The sequence below is a fragment of the Morone saxatilis genome, unplaced genomic scaffold (assembly GCF_004916995.1).
Source record: "Morone saxatilis isolate NCDOM2014 unplaced genomic scaffold, NCSU_SB_2.0 Contig18, whole genome shotgun sequence".
NCBI lineage: Eukaryota > Metazoa > Chordata > Actinopteri > Moronidae > Morone > Morone saxatilis.
This window is the reverse complement of record NW_023339740.1, coordinates 11,878,671-11,886,392: the sequence shown is the minus strand read 5'-3', so window position 1 is coordinate 11,886,392 and position 7,722 is coordinate 11,878,671.

Genomic DNA, 7,722 nt, shown 5'->3' with positions numbered 1-7,722 from the left:
TAAGGAAATATTGTCCCCATTTTTCCCTCTTGCTCTCCGCCTTGCCTCTTTTCTCGCAGCACTCCCCTCATATTTGGGGGGGGGAGGAGGAATCTGGAATTGTTTTTCTCTCCCCTGCTCTGCTCAGATACTTGCAAGTTCCTTCGTTCAAGACACACACACACACACACACACACACACACCGATGGACAAAGATGTACATACACAAGCACACACAAGGATACGCACTTATACACACAGAATGGTCTCTTTGGCTCCCCAGGTACTTTGTGGCTTTAGTGTCTTCAGTCAGAACAAACCCAATCACACAGACTCTCTCACACACACACGGATACCTGCACAGCACCTCGCAATCTTGAACCTGCTGATCAAGGTTTCTCATCTATCACGGCTGAAAGCTGGTCCACCCTTCTAAAATCCAACTCTGATCAGTTGCCCTCTTTGATTTTCTTTCTGCATTCACTCTCCTTTCTTAGCAGTTCGGGTTGTCAGTCCTTTTTTCTTTTTGTACTCTCCCATCGTACAGCAAACATGTTTCACACAATGTTGTGGTGTCAACCGTTACCTGGGAGGGCTGCGCTGGAGAGAAAGGACGACGGAAGAAGTGAGTGGAGGAAGGCATTTGGAGGTCGCGCTTGTAGGGTCTGGGATGTGGGCAGCATTTGAAGAGGGGAATGGTAGGCCAGGGGACAGGTTGGGGCAAACACTGCTTTGGAAAACAACAACACACAACACACACACAACACGACACACACATGCAGAACGGCATAACACACCACGACGCAGTTCCATATAGTCCCTCATTTGGAAAATATTATAAGACAAGCCCGGTCTCCGTTCTTGTAGCTCACTGACCAAACAAGGTAAGTGTCGAGTTTACTTTCTGTCTGCTTCCCAGGTGTTCCTTTGCTCTCCAAGCAGGTAAGCAAACTGGAGAATGTTGAAATCTGGGAGAAGTGCCTCCTGTTCTTACTTACCGGTTGGCTTTTATGATGCATGATTGGGCATCAACATAGATAATCTTTTGGCAACCTTTTGTAGCATGTGCTGCAAGACTAGTGGCGTGAGTTGACGCAGAGGGCCAAAATGCCCAGGACATTGCAAAAGCATGCTGATTAGTAACAACCACTTGCTGGTGCTGCAAGCTGTTCCTTGACGCCACTGGCTGGTCGTCATACCAGTTAAGAGCGCAAGCTCTACTGATGTGTCATGCTTGTGCGGTACCGCTATTGTGGGAATTACGTATAAACCATCTACAGCTGTGTATGCAGGGGAAAAACGTATTTTTCGCCCATACATACGTGAGGAGTTCTTGATGGAGAGACAGCGCTGTGATGCACACACGATCAACCATGCGTCCGGACGTGCATTGTTGAAAGCAGTGCCATGGGTAACTGTTGATTCTCAATGCTTCAGGAAGGTGGAGTATAGGACAACAGAGAGAGCTCGCCGGCTCCTACCGGGCAAAGTGACAGATCATGTGATGAACCATTTTTCTGCACGTAACTATTGGGTGTGGTTCAAGCGGCGTCGATGGCCGTGTGGAGCGCCGCGAATGGTCGTGAGCTTTTGCTGAACCTACTGTGTGTGCCGCAGCCATAGGCTGCAGAAGGGTTGTCTCGTGCCTGTCTTACTGCCTTGAAGAGTGTGGATGTGCTAAATGAGGAGAGCGTGAGGAGAGAAGCTAAAATTGCTAAAGCATGTTAGGAGGTGTTCAGGTAGGCAGTAATGCATAGTGTGGTTTACCCTTGTCTCTGTTACTTTTGTGTGCTAACGTGGGCGTAGCTATTTGGAGGTTGTGACAGGGAGCGTGATGGGTACTTCCGAAATATGTGGATGGACTGTTACATTTGTTTCTTTCTTATTAGCATTTAATCATCAAATGTCTTCAACGCTTTAAGGAGAATTTCTTAGTTTTTTGCAGTTGATTTCGTTTTGGTCACAAAGCGCAGGACAGTTACATGCTGTCACCAATCTTTCTTGACTCAGTATTATGCTATATGGGAGTAGGAAATATTATAATGGCAAGCAGGTGGGTATGGATAGGGCTCTGGATCTATGATATTCAGGTCTCGACGCAGTTCTCATTAACTGGGAGAGATTGTCATAGGGTATGATATGTAGTGTGTAATATGGAAAAGTTTGGAACCTGTATTGACACGGTGGTTGCGTTAATTACTTCAGGAGGAACACAATGGCAAGCTATTTTCTATCTTTGTGATGTGACATGGTAGGTATTATGCATGTCTAATTATTATGGTAGCTATGTTTAAAGTGGATGCGCAGTGGAAGGGGATATGAGGGGTCGGATGCTCAAACACCCCTGGGAGCTGTCCTCATATTCTCCACGTTATGCAATGTAGATCTAGTGAGCACGTTTGGGATTTGTTGCAATTTGATTGTCATTTTAGACTATTCGTTTGCTATGATTGGTTAGGATGGTATGATTACGCATTAGGATTCTTTAGAGACAGGCATGCTCTTCATCGTGTTCCTACGCTCGCTGGCGTTTGTTGAATTTGCACAATTAGAGTGGACCTATAGCAGTTTGCTATGGATCATTGATATAAGACCTACTTGCTTTCGTACAGACCGCTTCACACCAAAAGCTACCAGTATGCCTGGTGACATATGAGTTTGACGGCTTATTAACACTCTTTTGTTGAGATAGTGGGATGGGTTGAGCAGTTGGTGTTGCGGATGGCATTATCTGGCATGGTGTCGCAGTGTGCCGGATGGCATCCTCCCACAGTGCTGGTGTATGTGTCGGTGTTGGTCTGCTGCTTGTTGTTGTTTTTGAGTCATGCTCAGCCAGGTCTGTGTCTGTGTACCGGGATGGGCTATGGACGGTGTTCACTGCTCCGTGGCTTAAGACTCAGCTAGGCGCACGACAGGAGCCAAACTCATGCTAGGTGGGTCCCAGTGTGCTGAGTTCGCTGCGGAGGACGGTTGCGGCACTGGACGACCGCCACAAACGTTGTTCCCGAATCCAACACAGCCGCGACCCAGGCTCTGCGCTCATACAGACGGTGGTTGATCTGCTAGAGTTCTCAGTGAGCCAGAGCGCTCTCGCACAGGTTGGTTTTAGCTGGGTGGCGCCAGAGGCGTGAGTCAGACATGCCCTGACAGTGCCTGTGTGAAGGAAGGTGGGACAGTACTTGCTGTCTCAGGTACGGAGAAGGAGCATGAGAGACGGGCCATGGCGGTTTGGGTTTGTCTTTTAACGAGGATGGTCTGCCCACTAGCCACAGTGTTCCTTTCACTTCCTGTGTGGAGTTGGTGTAAATTCCTCAACGCGTGGGTTGATGGCGCTCCTCGCTACGCGCACTTGTACTGATTATTTTGATGTCTAATATTTGGACATTTGTACTATACATAAGGGGAGAATAGGTCACCAGGTGAATTTCAATATGCTTATTGTTTCAGCAGGCAAAGGCTCTCGTCCCTTCTTTCCTCTGGTTACTGGCCAAGCATTATCAGGATCTCCGCTGGTCATGGCTGTGGACACACCAACCAGCTGCAAGAGGCTGTCGCTTATTGTCTGGACCAGGGGGGGACGGCGCCTGAAACAGAGCAGCTGGTCGTCCTACAGTTTTGTTTGGTTCTGATCGGATCCGATTATTTCCACCTGGAAAGATACGTGCATGCGCTTATACAGTGGGCAGTTCGAGCTTCTAGAGCGCTAGCTGAGCGACAGGGCTGGGCCCACAGCCCAAGGTCAGCAGCATCAGTCTCCGTGGAGCATTTCCAGGGGAACGCTGCACATATAGGAGCGCTGTGTCGCTGGGCACGAGGAAGAGCGATGCAAGATGCATCTAGTCGATAGCTGGTTGGAGATTGATCTCACGTCAAGCTTCTCATAGGTTCTACTGGTGCTTATTGATATGTGTTCATAATGGTCCTTCGTATGTGTGGCCATTCATTGCGGAGTGATTAGACGTGTGGCAAGGCTGTTTCGTTTTGTTGTGTGTAGGTTTGCAGAGTGTTTCGTGCTAATAACAAAAGACAGGTGTGGAAAAGATATACCTTTGAAGATGATTGAAGGAAAACTTAAAAGATACTGAGTTGTCTTTTTCTCCTTCCTTGGGGGTACAGCGGTGCGTACTTATATCTGGTAATGCGGATACGGGGTTGTAACGGCTGGCTGCTTGAAGTGTCGGATTTAACTGAATAAGTGAGTCTAGGAGGGCTATGTCTGATGTGTGCTATGATTTCAAAAGGGTTGTTCTAATCATACAACATATGAACTGGAGGTTTTATGTCGATCGTTGCTTTAGTTACCAAATAATGCTTGTAACTTGGAATAATATAATAATATCCTGCGTGAGATTCGTCGCAGGGTGAGAATTAATTTGGGTTGTTGTGATGGACCACAAACTCGTGAGATCTCATCTGTACTAAACAAATTACTACTCAATGACATTAACAGCCACTTCATTTAGTGGTTATTTCAAAAACCATGTGTGTGATATGTATAATCAAGAGAGTGTTTGGAATATTGCTGATGTGAACAAGCAGCTAGAAGTCAGTAGGTGTATGGATGGCCCATTAGAAAGTCAGGTAAAGAGCTTTCCTGTGTGCGTCTGTGGGGGTCAGAGGGAGTTGGGCGGCCTCCCGGATAGGACAGGGATGCGTAGGCGATGGCGTGACATTCTGTACGAAAAGCCGCCAGGTCTAATCTATACACCATTTCATGGTGCATGAAACTTTCTTGTCTTATTCTTGGGTTTGTGAAAAAGGCAAAACATTAAAGGAACTTAATCATGTTGCACTCCCGAGGTTTCATTTGGCAGTTGGGTTGTTTCCCGATGAGTGCATAAAGTGGAGGCACTAATGCTCAACTTAATGAGGTTTAGAGTTGTAAAGGTCTGGATTGCTCTTGGTAGGAGTTGTGGTGGCGGAGTGTGATTAGTCCGTCGAATTTTATTCTGTGCAAGGGGCAGGTGAGAGATAGAGAGATATGATACTTACAAAAGAATACTTTAATGCAGGTAGTGACTGCATATCTAGAGCGGTGCACGAATGATATACGCTGTGTTGGATAGTATCTAGATGGTACTTTCATATGTGAACATAAGGTGTCAGTTTATAGGTGAAAGATATTTGCGCATGTGGATATTTTCATCTGACCAAGCATGTGTGTACTGCACGCTTTAACCACATGTTAATTAATTAAACATAGCATTGACTAGCAGTGACTTTTGTGGTTGTATCGGGTGTGGGGTGTGTGTGATGTGTGTGTCGTCTTCCGGTCATCTGTGCGGTTCTGGCTCAGGTCTGAAAAGCTGACGGCTCAAGCGGGTTAATTGGGTGTCTCTTGATCCGCCCGTGGCTCTGTTGGCCTCGCGCCCGTATAAGCATGTCCAGGCAGCTCTTCAGTTCTCGGTGGTCAGATATAATACTCGTAATCGTCGAAGGTTGAGATGGAGGATCCGTTTTGTGGGAATTCTAACCTCGAGTACTGTCGTCGTGATAAGTCATACTTGGCTAGTCTAGTACGCAGGACCCGCAGGTATGTATCCCAAGGTTTTCAAGTTCTCCACGTGCTTGTAGGGATAAAATTGGTGTGCCATTATCTGTATTAATAGTACTGAGTGCATGTTGTACTGCGTTACGCGCCGTCCCTTAGCCCCTCAGCAAGATACTTTCCTATCATGTGCGCAATAGCCTGGGGACCACATGTTGTAATGGAATAGCTACATAATACTTTCGATTAATGTTTGTTGTTTTTGTTTTTTGCGTTGTTTGTTTTATGGAAATTCAAAGGAACAGGTGAGTGTACCAGTTATAATATACACATTGGTAGTATCATGCAGGAGTTGGAGGACAATATGTGTTAAGGTCGGACCTTACCGATATGGACTGGTGTGCTAATTATGCAGAGAGGTGTTGCTGATGTTAAAGTTCCGACTGTACCAAGTTATATGTCTGTATGATGTTATTTGTTTCTAAATTTTCTATCTCTGAGCAAGTGTGCACTAGGGATCTTATGTTACGTTAAACAATGGTACTCAGCTGTCTTGTGACAGCAATGTGTGGCTGCTTCATTTTCTAGGTGACGTGTATATGTGGGTTGACTCACCTGGATGGGGTGGATGGGCAAGCTATATGACCCTTCTATGGTGAATGGAGAAGAGTGAATGTGGAGCGACATGTGGAAACAGACAATGTAGAAGAATAGCCTGCAGCGAGTGCTGGTTCAGGTTTTGTTATCTGCAGTGCCGGAATCGCCAAAGTGAGCTATTCTGGCAGGATGTGCTGAGGGCTGGTTGGTGTGTAGCGGTCGTAAGGCAGGCTACTGCTCATGATGATGTGATAGAGTATAGAAGGTTACATTTATAATAGCAATATAGTGGGGGTGCCCTCAGAGACAGAAGAGAGTGACTAAAATAGGAGATGACGAGCAGTATGATAGTGGCCAGTTCTGTGGGGAGTGGAATATGTTGGAGTGTTGAAGAGGGTGAAACCATAATGGCTATCAGCATAGATAGCAAGAGCGTGGTATGTATAACATTCTTGTGATTGGAATTCAGTTGGTTAACTTCAGATGATGCAGAAGCAATGGCTGGTTCCTCTCGCTACTCTTGGAAATCTTTCAAATGGGTCCCTTGCATCTTTTCCTGTATATATTTTCTCTCTTGGGGAACCGTCTTTTTTCATTACAGTAATTTTGAGATTTTATTGTGTATACCATGTGTGTTCGTATGTGTGACAGGTGACCATTTTTACTTCACAATGACTACTCTGGCCAATGAGGTTGTGTGCGTGTTTTCATGGTTCGTGGAAGTAGTGTTGTCATTGTTTCTCCAATCTGTGATGCAGGATGGATCGATAGCAGGGCTGGTTGTACTCAATGAGACAGTAGTACGCGGCAACTACCTTCTCATCCAATAAATTAACACTAATTACTGGGTATCTGTCGTTATTAAGCTAGCAGTCCTGACCGTATGCGGGTTGCTGACTGCGGTAAGTTGGCTGTACAGCCAAGTCTGGGTTACGACGAGGAGGTCTCTGTATCTTCTGACAGAATTGTCTAGTGAAATAGCACAGAAAAGTGTAACAAGGCAGTTGGTTGTTTTCTTTCTATACTCATATTGGAACATGCTGTGCATACAGACGTTGTGGACTGGTATTATTCCTATTGCGATATTTATATGAGCATTTGCATGATTGTTATCAGATGCCTCTCTAATTCGATTGTGTTAAGATGATTGACCAAGCACTTCAATGCATTAATAATCATTATACACCTACTGGACGATGAAAACCTGTAGATAAAATGAGAAATTGCTGTGGATCTTTATCTACAGTGTGTAGGTGACTGCCTTGTGAAGCGGGTGAGGAAGGTTTGGGTGTAACACGTTCCTCGTGGCTGAGAGCTACAGTATGTTTTGACCATGCCTGGCAGGGGCATAGAGCTAGCTGCGCTGCCAGTTACTGCTGGTGTCTACTGATATTGAGTGGTTATATATTACATAAAGTGATTGTTGGACAGCCGGTTGATGGTGGAAAATCATACAGTATGTTAAAAGAATCCTGTCTGTTTTCTGTCTGTTCACCTACAGGATTGCTAAGGCATGGTAGTTCCCATGGCAGAGAGGGGACCTGTGTCAAGGCCCTGTTTGATTGTGTTGTAGATGAGGTCAAGTTAAGAGAAGCTGGTTCGGAAAGCAAGGATGTCCTATCTGTAAACTTTGCCTCCTCCTCGTGTCCTCCTTCCCG